Source organism: Mustela putorius, unplaced genomic scaffold (assembly GCF_011764305.1).
Source record: "Mustela putorius furo isolate JIRA1106 unplaced genomic scaffold, ASM1176430v1.1 tig00000738_pilon_pilon_pilon, whole genome shotgun sequence".
Taxonomy (NCBI): Eukaryota; Metazoa; Chordata; class Mammalia; order Carnivora; family Mustelidae; genus Mustela; species Mustela putorius.
The window spans coordinates 465731-483637 of NW_025421463.1; the positions used below are offsets into that span (position 1 = coordinate 465731).

Sequence of the window (17907 nt, forward strand, 5' to 3'; positions counted from 1 at the left end):
TTGCCCAGTCCTGCGGGGGCACCCCGCCCGGCGCCGTGTTCCCGGGGCTGCTTGTGATACAGGTCTGCCGCCAAGACCAGGGCCGAGAGGCTGGAAGACCAAACGGTAAGGGAGGACGTGGTTAAACAAAAAATAAAATCCAAGAGCAGAAGCGCTAGAGAAAGCGGCTCCCCAGGAGCTCCGGCAAATTTCATCAACTTGTCGCCCTTCCTGTTATTTCCAAACATCTCCACCAACAGGTACCTGCCTTCAAACAAACACGCCGCAACAAAGCACTTCTACTAACAAATGGAAGGAGGTCTGGGAGCCCACAGGAGACCGCAGAGGGAAACATCTGTGTCTCGTTCCCGTTCGGCCACAAGCCCCGGGTGTGAGCTCCCGGCCACGGCCAGGGCAGGCGGCCTCAGAGGCCGGGAAGGGCAGAGCCAGGATCCAGAATTCAGGGAAAAAGCAGAGCGATCCCTTAAAAGTAAGGCGGGGGGCAGGGAAGAACCCTCGGAACAGATTACATCATAATGTGAGCAAATTCACAAAACAAACAGTTATCGTGTGCAAATGATTTGTGCTTGTAAAACTTCCTGTCCTCACGTGAGATGATGGCCAATAAGTTCTGCACCCTGTTATCTCGGTGAGATAATTCTTTTTTTTTTTTTTTTTAAGTTTACAGCCTCTCTTTGTAGTTACCTGTTGAACGTGTGTGCGTATGTATGCTTTGCCGAGTGGCGGATTTAAATGTACCTTTAAATCACTCGAAAAATCTGTCATCGGTTTTTCATAAATAACTCAGAATAATTTTATGTTACCCTATACAAAACAGCTAGAGATGTAATGAAGATCTCAAAATCTAAAGTCTCAAACCCCGTAATTTTGAATTTAAATCTAGTGTTAACGCTGTTCATGCTGCCAAACAACATAGAAACTGGGCATTGGTTAAAACACTGAAGTCCTTTGACGTAGGGCATTCGGAGTCTTAGAGCGCAAAGAGGAAGACCAACGATTAAATTCTCATCTAATGAAGGAGATGGCGGTTCCTCCACCGCGCTGGTCAGGGGACGAGAGGGCTACAGGACTGTTTTTATATACAAATGCCACTTGTTTATTTTGACCTCAGTTCTTCGAAATTGTCGACTCCACAATTGAAATATGCTGTGTGTTCCAACAAGGACCCAGCAGTCGTAATGACAGACCAGCCCATCTGTGCTGTGAGAATGTATAATTTCGGTGTATAGTGGAGTTTATATAGGAGCAATGATGTGAAAACTGCTATGCGTGGTACTTTCTTAAAAAAACAAAAAACAAAACAAAACCAAAACAACAACAACAACAACAAAAAAAACCCGACCTGCTGAGAAGTATTGAGTACCATGAAGAACGCTGATATTTTGCCTGATTCAGGACACAAAAGATTGCAGGGCATCTTCCTGATTTTGTGGGGAGGCGGAATGTCATTGCCCAAGTTACAAAACAAACACGGTAATCAGTCACATATAGCCATTCCGGCTCTGTAAGGTGCGTGCTGGAGGATGTGGTATCCAGAGACACTACTCCCATTAGATGATCATAATCTTGGAGGAAAATACTAATTTAGAATGAAAATGCTCATTTATGGAAATTAATTGATTTTATGCTGCTTGCTCTTTCCTCCAAAAAGAGCACGAGGTCGTGCTCGGGAAACGGGACTATCATTCCAGAATTTAGGATTAAAAGGCCTATTTACCTAACTAGTAATACCAAAAAATTAAAATTTTTGGAGATGAGGCATGGGCAGCTATGAAGAGCACAAATTCTTAAAAAAAAAAAAAAAACAAAACGCAAAAGACCCTCTTTTCCCCCAAACCCACCCTCTAGACTCTGGACTCTTTTCCTTTCGCATTTATGGCGCTCCGTCTTTTTCCCATGACCTCTACTTTCTCACCAGTGTTCCATTCGGTGCTTGCTCAATATTTGGGTAGGATCACCCTCCAGGTTGCAGCAGCAGAATGTGGCTGTCCCAGTCACGAAGATGTTTTAGTCCTCTCTGCTATATCCGCCCGCACCCCCAGCAGGGACCGCTGTCTAATGCAAGAACAAAAGCAGCCGTGGTCGTCCTTGTGAGAGCGGAGCTCACTTTTACGCTTGGTGGTATCTGCCCAGGCCGGCTGCTCAGACCCACACGGGCAGGGCCCGACGCCTCCGATTAGGAAAACAAAGATGTATTTACGTGGGACTTTTCCTCTCCGTTGCCATTTAGAACTTTCTGGGCCTGATTTTCCATTTTCCATAAATCAAGACCCCGGCTACCCTCCACTGTGGGGAAAAAACCAGGCCGCATCTGTAGGCGTTTTTGTCAGCCTGCCAGGGGACGGAGGTAAGTCAGAACTCAACTCTGCAAAGCCCACCTTTTATCTGAAAAGGTCCACCATTCTGAAGGGTCAGGGACCATCACAGCAGCTCGGGTAACTGAAGAGGGTAGCTTTTGGGCTGCGAGGGCAGCATGGCCCGGGGAAGCAAAGGTCTTCGAGGGAGTCCCACCCCTGTTGGCCACGGTTCAGGCCCTGGACGGTCGAACGTCTCGGCCCACGGTTCTGCAGATGGGAAACCAGGACGGGATCCGGCACAGGCCGGCTCTGGACAACTCAGGCCCCCTGAGGGTCCGTCTGGTGGTCGTGTCCACGTGGACCCCACATACCATCTGTGGGGAGGGCAGTTATGAGCTGGACACGGCACCATGAGGCGGAATCCCCGGGCTTAAGTAAGTGTTTTAAAAACAGAGCACAAAACAACCTAAAAGATTTTCCCCATACTGAGCTGAGAGCCAAAAAGAGCCTTCTTTTTTCTCCCGACACCCGCACACCCCACCCCACAAAATAAAATAAAACGAAAGGGAGAAAAGAACTGGATCCCTAAACTGTGGACATGGCAGCATTAAAGACGCCGGGTAAAATAAAAAGGCCTCTGTTTCTCAATGCAGAACCCACCCCTCCCGTGTGCCAGCCCAGCCCTGCTTGCCGAGGAGTTTGCTGGGAGGAGCATGGGCACGCTGGTGTTTTTCCCTCTGCCCCTCCTGGCACCACCAAAAATTAAAATAATAATAATAATGATGATGATGATGATGATGAGAACACCCCCCCACGACAAGCTGTCCTCCTGAGCAGAAACGAGTAGGCCGTGCCTCGTAATACCCCCTGAAACGTTCGTTCGGATCTAATTGAACACACAGCCACTGTGAAATAACAAACATTCATTTTTATTGTGATTCCCAAAGCCTATAGCTTTGGATCTTAAAAATAAATGGGCTTGGCTTCTGCATTTCCCCTGCAGTTTTTGGAAAGGCTTACTTCACTGAAGATGGTGGGGGGGGGGGGGTCGGAAATAGAATTTTGAATTTCGGATAACCAATTAGAGGGAAGGAAACGTAACAGGCATCGAGCACAAGATGGCAGAGCCCTCGGCTTGTCTCCAGCACAAGAGAAGGGAAGAAGGTGACTTACCCAAGGTGCGGGAGGACGTGAGGAGCTTTCTCCAGAGCAAGGAAGTGGCAAGGGTGCCTCCTGGCCCGGCCGGGCACGGTGGCGGGAGGAGGAGGGCAGGTCCCGCCGGCCAGCAGGCCGTCCCCAGGTGCCAGCCCCGGTCCGACGGGCCCTCGGGCGTCCTGCTCTCCAGCCACCTTGTCCATCGGTCCCCTCGGTCCTGGCCGGCGCGGCCTGGGCCTCGGCCACCCCGGCACCCGGAGGCAGGGCTGCCAGGAGCCAAGTGGTGCTGGGGGAGGCTCTGCTCCAGCCCAGGAGGACGAGGAAAATGCTACTTTTGTCTCCTGCTCTCATCTGGCACTGGCTGCCCGGGGAGGGGGGGCCAGAGGCGGCCGCTGCGGCTCGGCCCCGCCCACCGGGAATTTTTGAAAGATGCTCCTGGGTGCCGGGAGGATGGCAGACGTGGCAGAGGCGGGTGGGCCGGACCCCCGAACCCACCACCAGGCGGGGGCGGCGGGGGGGGGGGGCCCGAGTGGGAGAGGGAGGAGGCAGCAGGCGCGGCTGGCCACTCAGCGGCTGGCCCGAGGAGGACGGGGGAGCCGGCCCGGCCCAGGCGCGGCCCAGGCGCCAGCCCTCCCTGTGGCCAGGCGGCGCGGCCCTGGGCGCCATGTTGCTCCCGAGCCCAGGCGGCCCGGGCCCGCCGCGGGCATAGAGGCCGCATTGTTCCCGGGCCGGCCCGAGGAGGAGCAGGCGGCGGCGGCCAGCACCCGGCGTGCTCCCCGGGGATGGAAGGGGGGAGGCGAGGCCCAGGGCCCCCCACCCCACCCCGACCTCTCCCTAGACCCCCGGCCTCGGAGCGAGCCCATTCTAACCATGCCCCGAGAGGCTGAGCTGCCAGGGGTTGGCACCGGCCTTGTGTCCGAGGGGCCGCCTGGCCCTGGGCCGTGGCAGCTCTCTGAGCCTCAGTTTCCCCGTCCACAGAAGGAACGGGGATAACAGCTCCTGCCACTCAGGGCTGCTGCAGGACAGAAGGAGAAACGCACACAGAGGCACCCCGCTGGTGCTCAGGAGCCGGCCACTTCGCCCAGAGGCGCTGCCAAGCAGCCGGGCCACCACGAGGGCCCCAGCGTCCAGAGTCCAGGCGTGCCACCACACCCTGTCAGACTATCAGACTCCTCAGCTCTGCCAAAGCCAATCCTGGCCACCACATGGGGCCACGATGGAGTGTGTCTGGTCTATGGCCCTCAGAACCGGTCAGCGGGCCTGAGGGTTTAACTTGGAGCTTCTATTTGGAGATTCACCAGATTTGGCTGTCCTTTGCTCAAGGCAGGCAGGCCACGTCTGTGGGGCTGTGCTATCTGCCCAAGTCTCTCCTTCGACCCTTTATGTGGCCAGGCACTTGCTATCCCCGTGCACGGGGAGCCACGGGGCTGTCAGTGTGAGACAGGGCCTCCCTGGACAGGCAGGGCCAGCTCTGTGCTCCAGTGGAGGGCACAGCATGGACTGGCCGTGGCTGGGCCTGTCGTCTGGCTCATGGGCCCTTCTTCCAGTAAGGACTGGGGGTAAGGGACTGTCTAGACACCTGAGCATCTGGGGACGGGAGCGCAGGCTCAGACACGGTCATGCCCGCAAAGGAGGGGGTGGGAGGTGGCGAGGCGACGGAGCAAGAAGGGAGCAGTCCAGGAGGAGTCCTCTGGTCCTTGGGCTCTGGTCTCACGCACACTACCACGTGACCAGCTCAGCAGCTGATGCCAGAGACAAAGCAGGTAGGATTCCGGTGCCACGCGCCTAACCAGGAACGCGGGTAATCCCATTCCAGGAACGGCTCGGCACAGCCGCCAACAGCCTGGCCCCCGGGGAGGAGAGGGCCCCCCCCAGCTCCCATGCTCCACCGGGAAAGCCACTGAAAACCAGGTGGCCATTTGGGGACCGGCTCCTGACCGAGGAGAGAAAGCAGAACCTCGGCTGTTACGGAGGCAGAGGCAGTGGGCGTCCCTTACCCCAGCACAGGCGTACACAATATGGCCACAACCAGAAGTGGCCTTTGCTGGGCCAGAGGGCTGCCCAGGAGAAAATGGCCTCTGCCCCAGCGTGGGGCTCAGGACACAACACGTCGGTCCGGGTGGCAGAGCAGCCAGGCCCAAATCAGGTCCTCCTCGGTTGGAGCCCTGTGCCGGAAGGTTTGGCAGCATCGCCCCCTGCCAGGGCCAGAATCCCCAGGGACGAGCCCTGCTCCCCCTGGCTGAGCGGGGAGGGCGCCACAGGTGACACGCACAGACCCTGTCATGCTCAGTACACACGTGTGTCCCCGCAGGCCAGAACCCGCGTGGTCTGGCGCCCCCTCGGAGCCCAGGCCGGTCTGGGTGAGGGGATGCCACCCGCATGGAACTCACTCCCGCTGCCAACAAAGCCGGCACCATCGTTTTATTAGAACTTAAAATGTAATTATAAAGCGCTGATTTGGATGTAAATATCGCTGTTAAACACATGAAAGGCGAATCGAGATTTAAGAGCCCCAGACCAAGCAGGTCAATATTTCAGCTAAACACTCTTCCTGCCGTCTGAGATGCCAGAATTAAGGAAGGGCGGTTTGCCGCCCAAAAACCCAGCCTCAGCTCTAGAAGCCAAAGGGATCAGGGACAACACTCCTTTTTTAATCTTAAGGGAAAATACTATCACTCCTTAAAAAAAAAAAAAAAAAAAAGAAAAGAAAAAAGAAAGAGAAGGCTGTTTCACGTCATCCACGCCATGCACACATTTCCGACCACGAGAACAGCCATCGCCTCTGCTCTCACACGTCTCCTCGGAGAAGCCACCTCTCGGCCGCCCGCTGCAGCCACGCGGGTTTTGGACACGTCCGGAATCCGGCGCGAACAAGTCCGCCATCCAGATCTCACAGCGAGACCCTCGGCCATCGACTTCAGGGGCTGCCCCAGCCGCCAGAATAAAAGCCCGTCTCCGAGGGTGTTCTGCGCCTGACACACCGTTCCAGCACTTTCTACTTCGATTTTACCAAATCGACACGGGGCCTCGGACGTCGTTTTGGTCACTCCCAAAAGAGACTCTTGATGGCATTTCGGGGGAGGGGAGGCAGGTGAAACAGACCAGAGTGAAACAGTTCCAGGATCCCAAAAAACCCAAACCAAAAAACCCCATGTAAAAGCAGTTTTAAAAAACGAAACCTCCTTTTTGAAAGCCGAATGTTCTCATTTGCCAACAAAGACTCATGGGTGAAGGGAAGCTTGGTGGGGGGGGGGGGGACTCTCATCCGTCACCCCCCACGGGGGCCGCTCCCTCCCGTCTTCACCCGCTTCGCAGGGGCGCCCAGACTCAGGACCCCTGAGCTGGCAGGGATCCCAGGCCGATTAGCCCCACAGCCTTCCCCATGTCCCCCCAACGCCAGGAAGACGCTCTCCGTTCCGGCCCCAGCCAGATCCATTCCTCCGAGTCCCTAACGGGAGCCTGGGGGCTGGGCCCCGCTTCTTGGGGCGCCTTCCGGGCTGCCTGGAGGCAGTGGATTTAGCAGGAACCCGGCTGACCGCTATCCACGGCGGCAGAGTGGGGAAGGCGGCAGACGGCGGGTGCCTAAGCCTCAGAGTGACCCTCTGTTCGTTTTAGTCACTCAGAAAGCCATCCTTCCAGGGCGCACTCTGGGCCAGGCCGTCAGGAGTTACAAACACACCCTCTCCAGCCGGGGACGGAATGTGAGGGTTGGCGTGTGGCTTCACCACGGCAGGCCAGGCTCTCTGATAACCCACACGCTGCTCCTAAGGGCACTGGACCGTGGGCTCTGGGAGGAGCGAAGGGCCCCAGAGAATCACAGATTCATCCGAAATTGCTCTCGATGGCCTCCTCCTGGGAAGATGGACCCTTCCTCTTAAGAGTCCGGGTTTTCCTCACTTCCATTGGGTGACTACCCTGCCAACCCTCCGACGCCCCCCAGCAGACAAAGGTTCATCAGGTCTGGCCCCTGGCAGGGGCAACCCAGCTCACCACCAGAACCCTGTAATCCTGGCTACCTTTCCGGTGCTTGCGTGCTTGCGAGGAGCCCCCACAGTCTTGCGAAAGAGATCCCGGAAGGAAAGAATTAAACTTGAGAAAGTTTAGCCTCCACTCAACAAAGAAAGCCAGGCGTTCCCACTGCATTTCCCAAGAATCGGGGGTCAGGAGACGGTCCTTTAACCCTTTCTAGAAATCTCTGTCTCTGACTGGGTTCTCGGGGCCTGTGACAGCCAGATACTCAAGGTTTGCCATCCCAGCCAACAGGGCACTGGTCAGCCCCGAAAATAAGTATTTCATATAAAAGATCCATTGTCTTGGCTTGGAGACAATTGTTGCGTTTCCCCTCCTCTGCTCTGACACATCAGCATGTCCGGCCAATGCCCGGGCTCCCTTCTCGTCCCGACAGCGCGTTCTGAGAAAGGGCCATCTTGCTGGTCTTCCTGAACCATCGGCTAAGAGAGCAGATTCTCCTCAACGAAGTGTTCTGGGAAATGCATGCTTGTATTTGGCCGAAGAACAATTAGCTCACCGGCAGTGAAACCCTCCCACCAAATCGACACCCGCGTTGCCAGCTCGACTGCTGGCAGCTGGTGTGGCCACTCTGGCCCCTGAGTGGTGACGGCCTGCCCTCGATCTTCCCTGGAGCCCCAAAGAGGTGAGAGGCACAGGTCAGACCCTCGGGTCAGCACCCACATGAGCTCCTGAAGTGCCATTCTGTGGGGAGGCTCCCCTCCTTCCTCGGTAAACATGTCCCAGGACCTCACGGGGCCTTGCTCCCATCTAGTGTCCCCAGTGCCTCCGAGCCACGTCCCCGTGACAAGGGAAGCCCGGCTTTGCAAGCTTCCTGGCATTCCACCTGGGAGAAAAGATCAAAGTTCACCTTTCGGGGGTGAGGAGTAAACTCGTAGGTGTCCTTCCAAGAGAAACCAAAACTGGACTCTGGTTCTTAGAAACTCAGGAATATAATCATCCCTCATGGTAAACACAGTGATCACCATTTACAACATGAGCACGCTCTACGGTGTCCCTGCCACGTGCCAGGAACTGTGCTTTGTGGGGAGAGAGCTGTCTGGACACTGACGGTGCTGTCATTATTCCCAGGGCTAGGGCTCAGAGTGCAGGCCCGGGGCAGTGAGCCACCTTGTCTGGGGTCACACAGTAAGCCAGGGGCAAGCCCAGATGGGAGCTGCCCCACGGGAGCCAGGACACCCCCACCCCCCAGCCCGTTCATGGGGTTCCCTCAAGTGTCTTCTCCCTTCTCCCCAAACATGCAAGGATACCCTCTAAGCCCGAGGAAAACCAAGCATGATGGTTGTGAGATGTTTTCCTCGCAGGCCTGCAAGGGCTGCCCCCCCTTCCCAAATACTGGCCTTCACTAGGGACACACACTGGTTTCCCTGGACACCAGGGAGCACTTGCTCAGGCAGAGGCCCCATCCCTCAGCCCCAGGGACTGCCTTTCCGTCAGGCCTCATCCACACCAGGGCAGAACAGGCCCCAAGCCCCTTCTGAGGACAGGAGCAAGCAAGACTGGTTCATAAACCGCCCCATCGGGGCAAACGACACAGACACAGAAAGTGACCCTGCCACGAAGCTGCCGCTGTTCCCACGGAGCCTAGCACAGCGCCATCCGCCCCTGCTCAGGTGATGGTGTACACCCGGGCCCCAGTGGAGGCCTCGTCACCACAAATCGCCTGTGTTGAGCAGTTGGGACTCCACCAGCACCCAGGACACCCCTCACCCAGGATCTGGGGGCTTCAAGTGGCCAACGGCTGGGCAGGACCCGGCCCCAAGCGCAGACGAGGAAAGACCCGGGGGCCGGCCCTGGTTTAAAACAAAAGCAGAAATGCCAGGGCCAGCCTCCCACTGGCCCACCGCAGTCCGTGAGCCCCTGTCCCCCTGCTAGCACATTCTTTCTATTCAGTCCAGAAGCGACAAAAACCGCACAGGAGCCATTTCCAGAACCTCGATTTTGGTGTGCATACCCTCAAAAATGAATTCTGCCCAGTTGGGATAGCCCAACACAGTAAGAAGCCCCCGGTGGGGCCCAAGTCTCCCTCGGAACCGGGCTGGCTCCAAAGCAACAGGACAAAGGCAGGACAGGACGGTGCTGGGGCTGAGGCCAGGCCTCTGTCCGGGAGCGTGGGGTGGGGGAGCACAATTTACTAGAGACTGTCAACCCCATCTCCCTCCAGGGACTGGGGGCACACTCAGGCCGCCGAGATGGGGATCTGGAGCTTCGTCAAATGGTAACCCCCCACTAAGTGGCCCTGCGGGCACCTCCTTGGATGCTCAGGCCTTTCCCTGCTCCCACGGGCCCGGGGAGAAGCAGCCATAGATGCCCCTCATTTGGGGGGTCGGCAGAATGCCACACGGCCCTGCCCACCACAAGATACGGCACAGGTCATCTGCGGACCCGGAGAGAACATCTCCCACACTCTGCAGGCGAGGGTCCTCCGGAACTTGAGCTTCTTCTGAGCATGGGCCGGGCCACTGCCAACGCCAAGCAACAGCTCCCGGCCGCAGCAGCACGCCTTCCGCAGCCGCAACCCCATTCCTGAGATCGCTCTGGCACGTCCCACCCGGGTTTCACATCTGCTAACTGCCTCTGACAGCGTCATAAATAAAAATTCAAAATGGGGGAGGTGGGGAGGTGGAGTGAGGGGTGTGGGGGCAGAGCGGCCTAGCAGAAGGGGCGGCCCCCGGGGTCCGGTACGCAGCACTGGAGCAAACTTTTGGCTTCTGCACCCAGAGTTGGCCATATCTTAGCCAAACGGTCTCCTCTTTCCTCCGGATTCTAGGGAACCCAGGCAGCCCGGGGAGAGGCTGTCGTGAGGCAGGCCTGGGCGACTTGGGCCTCTGTCCACGTTCCCGGAAACATGGCCTTCAGGTGCCAGCTCACAACTCTAGGGCGTTATGGAAACAGGGGGGGGCCCTGCCCATTATTTTGTGGTCAAATCGCCCATTAAGGTTCTCCAAACCACATCAGTAAGATGGGGAGAGCAGAGGGGAAATGGTACTTTGATAGGATGGTACGAAAAAGTGTCCTGCCACCCCCAGGACGGGTTTCACTTTAACAGGATAGGTGCCCGCGAGGACAAACGTGCATTTTAAAATCCCAAATGGCCAGAATCAACGAACAAAAATAAAAACGGAGACAGGGACGGCCTGCAGGGCCTGCCCTGGCGTCTGAAACCCAACTTTGAAGAAATTCATTTCAGCGCTACCTTACAACCCTGTAATTATGGCAAACGTGCATTCCTTCACCCATTTCTTCCTCCCCACAAACTCCCCAGGGCCGCCGGCTGGGCCTGTGTGTGAGCCGCCTATAAAGGGGGATTTATTACGAAAAGTTATGAGTTGTTTTTCATTTTATGCCACCATAAACAAGAGCCTCCACACAAGGGCCTTTCACTCAACCGGTCCAGTGGCCACCAACGCTTGACTGCAGCCCCTGAAGCCCGCTCTCCATAAATGTTTGACCAGCAGGGAAAAAAAAAAATTAAAAAAAAAAAAAAAAAAAAGAAGCGGCGCTTTGGCTGGCTTAGGAAAGGAATGAAAGATGTCAATTTTTCAAAGAGGGATCGCTGCTTCCAGATCACCCTTCCCAACACATCGCCCCTAAAAACAGATGCTTGCTTTTTCTCTTTTTTCTATTCTGGTGAAGATAGCTGCTATGGCTCTCTTCTGCGTCCGACAAGATTCTCCCTGGCAAACGGTCCGCACACCTGAGATCAGAAACTGTATTTCACAAATAACAAGTTCCTGAATTTTAACGACGGCCGCGGAGTTCTTGCCAAGCTGGACGGGCCGCCGGTTCAGGAGCAGCCTCCCGGGTCTGCGGAAGGCCTGCCTGCCCTACAGGGTCTTCTTAGAAATCCCTTCATTAATATTTAAATACTCACTAAGTAGCGAAAGTGAGAAATGCACTTACCATCCGCAGGAGTCGCCCCGGAACCCGGAACCCGATGGTGACCCGGGACACGCAGGTCGACTGCCCTGCCCTTGGCGGAGGGGCGCGCGGGGACGCGGCCGGCGCTGCGCTCTCGTGCCCGCACCGCACAGGCCCTGGGCCACGGGTCTGAGTCCTGGTCCGAAACGCTTCCCTCCTCGGCGCGTGTAAACCGCAGAGCGCAGCGCGGTGCCATCTCCCGCAACTCTTCGCAGGGCGGGACGGCTCCGGGACGGAGAGCCGGCCGGGCGAGGCGCACGGCCAGGCCCCAGCGCCCATGTCCCGCACCCCGCCGCTCCTCCTCTTCTGACCCCGGCTTGCCGGTACGGAGCCGCCGGACCTCTCCGAGGAGCGGCGGGCAGCACCCGGTCTCCGCGTCCGCGACTGGCGCCTCGGGGGACCTTTGTCCCCGACGAAAACGAAAGCGCGCCGGGCCGGGGGCGCCCACGCCCTGCCGCGGAGGTCCGGGCCGGCGCGCCCCGCGACTTTCTCCAAGTTCACGTGCTTCCCGGGCCGGCGGGAGGCGCGGGCCCCAACTTGCAGAGCCCGGCCGTCGGGCGCGCTGAGGGCTGCGGGCAGGCTCGGGGCGGCCCCGCGGCGCGGCCCGGGCACAATGGGCGCCGCCGGGCGGGCGCGGGGACAGCGCGGGCCCGGCTGCCGCGCGGCCGCTCGTCTGGCGCGGCCCGGGCGCCGAATGCGGCGGCGGCGGCTTGGCACAGACGCGCCGCGCGCCCGGTGCATGCTAATGGCCGGCGGCCGCGCCATGAATTATTCAGCAGCGGCGCGGAGAGGGCGAGCGCGGCGCGGAGGGCGGCCCGGCCCGCGCGTCCCCCGCCGCTGCGAAGCCGCCGCGGCGACTTCCCAAACTTTCCCCGGTCGGCACCGAGGATGCGGCCCCCGCGGCGCCTCCGTCCCCGCCCGAGCGCGCCGGCCGCGCTTCCCACGTTGCCGCCTATTTTATGTCTTTTGTCTCGGAGTTGGCACCTGTCCCAGAGAGCGCGTTTCCCTGCCCACCCCTTCGCCGCCGGATCGGGGCGGGGGAGGGGGTACGGGGGACCCGGAGAGGAGGAGACGGGGAGGAGGGGGTGGGGGAAGCAAGGCGCCTACGGGCCCCGCAGCCAGGAGAGACCTCCCGGGGACAGCGGCCGTGCCCGCGGGCCCGGGCGCCTCTGTTCCGCGGGGAGGTCAAGGCTTCGGCTGTGCCCGGAATACCAACGAAGCCTCGGGGGGGCCCCCGGCCGTGCCCGCTGCGGGCGAGGACGGGCCGCGGCCCCTCCCCGACTCCCACCCCCCCCCCTCCGCCGCGCACCCTCCTCCGGGGGCCGGCGCGCGCGGGCGGGGCGGGCGGCTAGAGCAGCGGATTCGCCGCCCGAACCCCGCGCCTCGCCCCGCAGGCCCGCGTGCGCGCCCCCGCGGGCACGCCACCCCCGGCGCTCCCCGCCGCGCGCCCCCGGCCCGCGGCCCCGCCCGCCTGCCGGCGCGGCCAGGGGGCACCGCGCCGCGAGGACCCCCATCGGCCTCCAGCATCGCGCCCCGGGGCCGCGCGGCTGCGGGGGCGGGCGGGCGCGAGCCCTGGCCCCTGCTCGCCCGGCCGCCCTGGCACCGAGGCGGCTGCCGGAGCGCGCTCGGCGGCTGCGTTCCGAGGCGCCGGCTGCCATGATTGCGGGCAGGAGGGGCGCGCGCGCAGGCTCTGGCCCGGCTCAGGGACCCGGGGCGGACCGACGGTCTCCGGCCTGCGCGCAGACCGGTGCGCGCCGCGGACGGCCGCTAGGGTAGCCGGCTCGGCACTGCAGGGGGCGGCGTGTGCCCCGGAGCTCTGGACAAAGTCCCGGGCCAGGGCTCGGGGTCGACGGCGGCGGCGGCCTTCCCCCAGGGCAGGGTGCGTGCCAGGGCGACCCCGCGGCGGCTTTGCGGACAGCGTCCGTCCGCGGAGGGAGGGGCGCGGTGCCAGGTGTGGTGGGGGGCGGGGTGCATGGGATCTGGTGAAGTGGAGAGGGGCAGCGCACAGAGCCCAGAGATGGAGGGGGTGTGCAAGGTGCCTGGCGGAGGAGGGGTGCCCTCAGGGTGCCGGGAAGGCGTGGGATGGCGGGGGCACCGTGCCCAGGGCCGCTGCCCAGCTTGGAGCTCGCTCTTCCTTCCCTGCAGAAACAACTTCCTGCTCCGCTGGCCTAGGGGTTCTAGGCCTCAGCTTGGCTCCTGGAGGCGACTACACTGCAACACCCTGGGACCGCGTGGCTCCTTTCCGCGCCCCCTCCCGGGGGGGTCTCAACAGGCCGGGCTCCAGGGTCCCGCCTCTGGTTATAATGCCAAGGAGGCCCCAGCAGCTTTTTTCCTGCCGCCTGAGTGATTTCCCCGCAGAGTCCGGCCTGGCCCTCTGGCGCTTGGGGACAACACCGGGTCACTATACTCAGACCCCTTCTCCCTGTCCGGGCATGAACCTCTTTCAGAGCCAGATGGACCTGGCTGTCCCCGGACGCCCGCAACGGGGACCCAAGAGGAACAAGGCCTCTTGGGCCCCATCCCAATGTCTCTCTGTGCCTGTCTCCCGCACCCCCCCCCACCCCAGCCGGCCTTGGCATTCTAACCAGTGTCCCTTGACGTCACATCTCGCCATTTCTGTCAACCAATTGAAACTTGCTCGTTGTCATAAAAATATATATACTTTTTATGCCATTGGTGCATTCAAAAGTTCCTCGTGTGCCCTGCTTCCCAGGAAACTCCATCCCATATTGGATTGGACTGCCCAGAAAGGGGGAACTGGCTGCCCGAGGCAGGGCTGGGCTGGGGCGGCTGAAGCAGCCTTGCCAGGGCCTGAGCTGACCACCGACCCAGCTTAGAAGTTCTCTAGACCCCTTTGATCTTGGCCTTGAATTGTGGCTGGACACCCCCCCGCCCCCCCCCCATGACAAACATGGTTTCCTGGGGGAGGGGAAATGTTCAGGACATATTAAGGAATCTTCCAAAATGGTTTTGCTGGGTGTTAGGCTCTGAGTGTAGCCTCTTTCTAGGGACGGCTTTTCTTACTCCTATGAGAAAATGGAGTTTTATGAAATGCTGTCTGGTTCATCTTCTCACTGAAACGCTGACCAACTTTCACTTTTCACAGCTGCTGACAACAGGCAGAGCAGAGAGAGCCCAAGCAGGGGTGACTTCACAATGGGGTGGGTTTCACTCTTTTCCCGGGGAAGGTCCAGGGTGACCCTCCCAGACCTGAGGACTGTGGGGGTCCAGAGCTGGAAGCCTAGGAATTCTGTGTTCCTCCTTCCTCAGAAATGGACACCTTTGTAGCGGTTTGAGACACAGGAATGCCGTGCCCATGTTCTAGCAATACAGCAGAAGGACAGTGTCTCCTGTCTCGCACAGTCCTTTATAATTTTCTTCCCTATTACAGTGCCCAGTCCCAGCCTGGGCTGCAGGGTAAGAGAACAGGTTCCTACAAGCTGAGTATGTGCCTGGCGGTCCCAAAGAGCCATCCAGAGCCTTCTTTCCACACCGAGGAAGAACCCGAGCACCAATGGCCATTACACATCTCCCCCCCACCCCGTCCACTCATCTCTACTGCATGGTTCAACTGCTTCAAAAAACACATTAGACATTCTGTGGCTTAGCAACTTTGGGGACTCCAGAACTACAAAATGCTTTCAGGGACTGGCTGAATGCAGGCATCTAAACACACTGTCTCGGGCCCTTTTAATACCAAACCTTGTTTTTCCAAAATAATGAGCAAGCGCGGTTAATGATCGAACCGGGATTTTGAAAATAAATATATTTTCACACAAAACTGCTCCCAAGGGTAAACCCTGAAGTTGTGCATACCTTTGCGATAACGTTCACAAACGCGCGCACACACACACTGTAATCTATTTATACTCTCTTCCCTAAACACTATAAATATTGTAACTAATGTGATATATATCTTGTGATTAAATTGGTGGATTAAAACACTGAATTTAAAAAGCCACAAAGAGAGATGATCTTACCTTATGCCACTTATAACTTTTGTTCCTTTGGCAAAATACAAATTTGACAACTGTATCATTACTGAAGGCAATAAGCAAACGTTAGCTTTGTAATTTTCACCTGAAATCATTGTATAATCATACCAACTTGCTAACCTTTTTATTAGCTGATTTTTTTCGTTCTCTACACACAGTAATAAGTTAATTCAATGCCATTTTCCTCCTCCCAATTTTTATTTGGTAAAACAAGAAGTCGGATGAGTCAGAACAATATTTGAGAACGCACAATTTTTTTTTTATCCCCTCTGTACTTGGCAAGGATTTACATATAATTTGGTTGTGAATTCAGAAATCAAATTCCGCTTTATTCAAGGAAAATAATAGCTCTCTGGTAATTTCACCGGGCATTATTTAGATTGGTTTTTTCAAGTCTTTTTCCAACTTGCTATAAAATTACATTTTTCAAAGTAAATAATTTTTTAAAATATGCCCAAATTATCAAAAAAGAAACCTAGAAGATTTATGTTGTTGGTGAGTGTTATCGATGGACAGCCTTCCTGGGAGAAGAACTTGGTCTGTGCCTGTGGGCCATACCACGCCTAAGGTCAGATGCTCGAAAAAATAAGTCCTAGGAAGGCTCTCGATATAGCAGGATGTTTACACTATCAGCCTTATACAGTTATTTTTTCCTGATTTCTCCCCAGATCTGCCTAATGGGAATGCAGCTGGCGACTTCCTGCTCTGCCCCTGAGCCCCCGTGTCCCCGGCTCAGCCTCTGGCCTCACACCAGCCTAGGAAGACCACGGGCATTCCAGTTCACTGTCTCTTTTCCCAACGCCGTGACTTTTAATGGTTAAAAAATGTCAGTATCCAAGGCATTCCAAGGGCTTCGTAAACAGATGCGTTTAATCTAATTAAAGCAAGCAGGATGCGTGTGACTGAAAACTTACATTTTCACTTGGGTTTTGAACATCCAGCTTGCACACTCAAGAATAATGATGTTTTCAAAGCTGGCCCAATAAGCTTGAGATTGTCAGAGCGTGGCGGTTCCTGGGTAAGATGCCCCTTCTTCAGTCATCCCAGACAATGTGCCCTTTTGAGGAGCTACTGGGAGGCTAAGGGTGCTGCGTGGAAAGGCACAAACAAGCTTTAACATTTTTTTTTTCTTTTTTCTTCTTTTTTCTTTCTTTTGTGTGTGTGTGTGTGTTGTTGTTGTTGTTGTTGTTTCTCTTATCTCAAAGTAGTCTGCAGGTTTGGGATTCCATTTCTATCTATTTCATAATAATGTGTACCCCTACTTTATGCAGGCTTTAATTGCACAACTCAATGATTTGTGCACAAACTCACTGGCATCAATTTACCTTGGGTAAGCATTTTTTTTTTCTGATGGAGATGCCAGGGCAAAGAAGCCTGCTAGTGTAGCTACAGGTAAACCGAGGGAAAGATCATCGAGTGAGGGTCTCGGGCTGGGGAAGGAAGTGCAAGCCACCCCACAGAAAGGATTCCTTCCTTGCAAACATAACGAAGCATTTTCAAAATCCTTTGCTTTCGTTCACCCCATTTTGTGTCAACCTTGGCATAGTTCACTAACAACCGAAATAAAACTCTAGCTATAGGACAAGCATGTTTGAAGAAGAAAACAGAGGGCAGAAATCTACACTAGCAGCCACCCGCCTCTCCCCAGGAAAAAAAGAAAAAAAAAAAAAAAAGCCAGCATGCTGGCAGACCATTTCTGTGTCTTCTTTCCTAAAATACAAATATATCCACATATATATGGAACAGACTTAGTGTGTCTGCCCCAATGACGATGAATAGCACGCCCCACGCTCCCTCCTAACTGATGGGTAGTAACTCCCGCATATTCACATGCCTGTATATATTATACATATTCACCTGCATATTCACATGCCCGCATATTCACATGCCTGTTCAGAAACACGTGGGCAGCTGTTTTGTCAAATTTAACACACTCGCAAAGTGCACACATTCACCTTTCATGATGTGTTACCTGCATATGTATATTTTTTTAAAAATCTAACAATGCCGAAAGCACTCTTAAGAGGGTAAATATTTTTTTTTAAATAAAAGGAGAGCCTAAAACGACCAAAAGTCTGCAGTAAATGTGTGTTCGGTCCCATATACGTCTATATATGTGAATATACTGTATTTAATACATACGTACCGGCATCAAAAATTTCCCCTTACCGATCAAGAATCACAGTGAATCTTTTTCATTCCCAAGTAGTAACAACACAAATCAGAAAAAAATGAATTAAGGACGACAGACCAATACCCCTGGTCATCCACGCATCCATCAAATGGCAAAGTGAGGTCCTTAGCATGACATAAGGAATGAGAAAAAGCACAGAAGAAAATAAAGTTTTTAAAAATCAAAATTAACTCTTGATGAGAAGTGGACACTGAATTTATTGCAGTTGTACAATTCTGTAGTCCCTCCAATGGAATCATCACCAATTGGGAAACCGACACTTTCTAAAGAATTTAGCCTGCCACCTATAGCAAATGTGTATTAGCAATTAAAGGCA

The 17907-nt window shown here is 56.0% G+C and overlaps 1 long non-coding RNA gene across 1 annotated transcript; it reads left to right on the forward strand.

Moving 5' to 3' along the window:
• The first annotated feature begins 12863 nt into the window (after positions 1-12863).
• LOC101671904 lies at positions 12864-16306 on the forward strand. Its single transcript, XR_200774.3, has 2 exons — positions 12864-13281; positions 13548-16306. It is a non-coding gene; the product is annotated as an uncharacterized LOC101671904 (long non-coding RNA).
• Positions 16307-17907: the final 1601 nt, after the last annotated feature.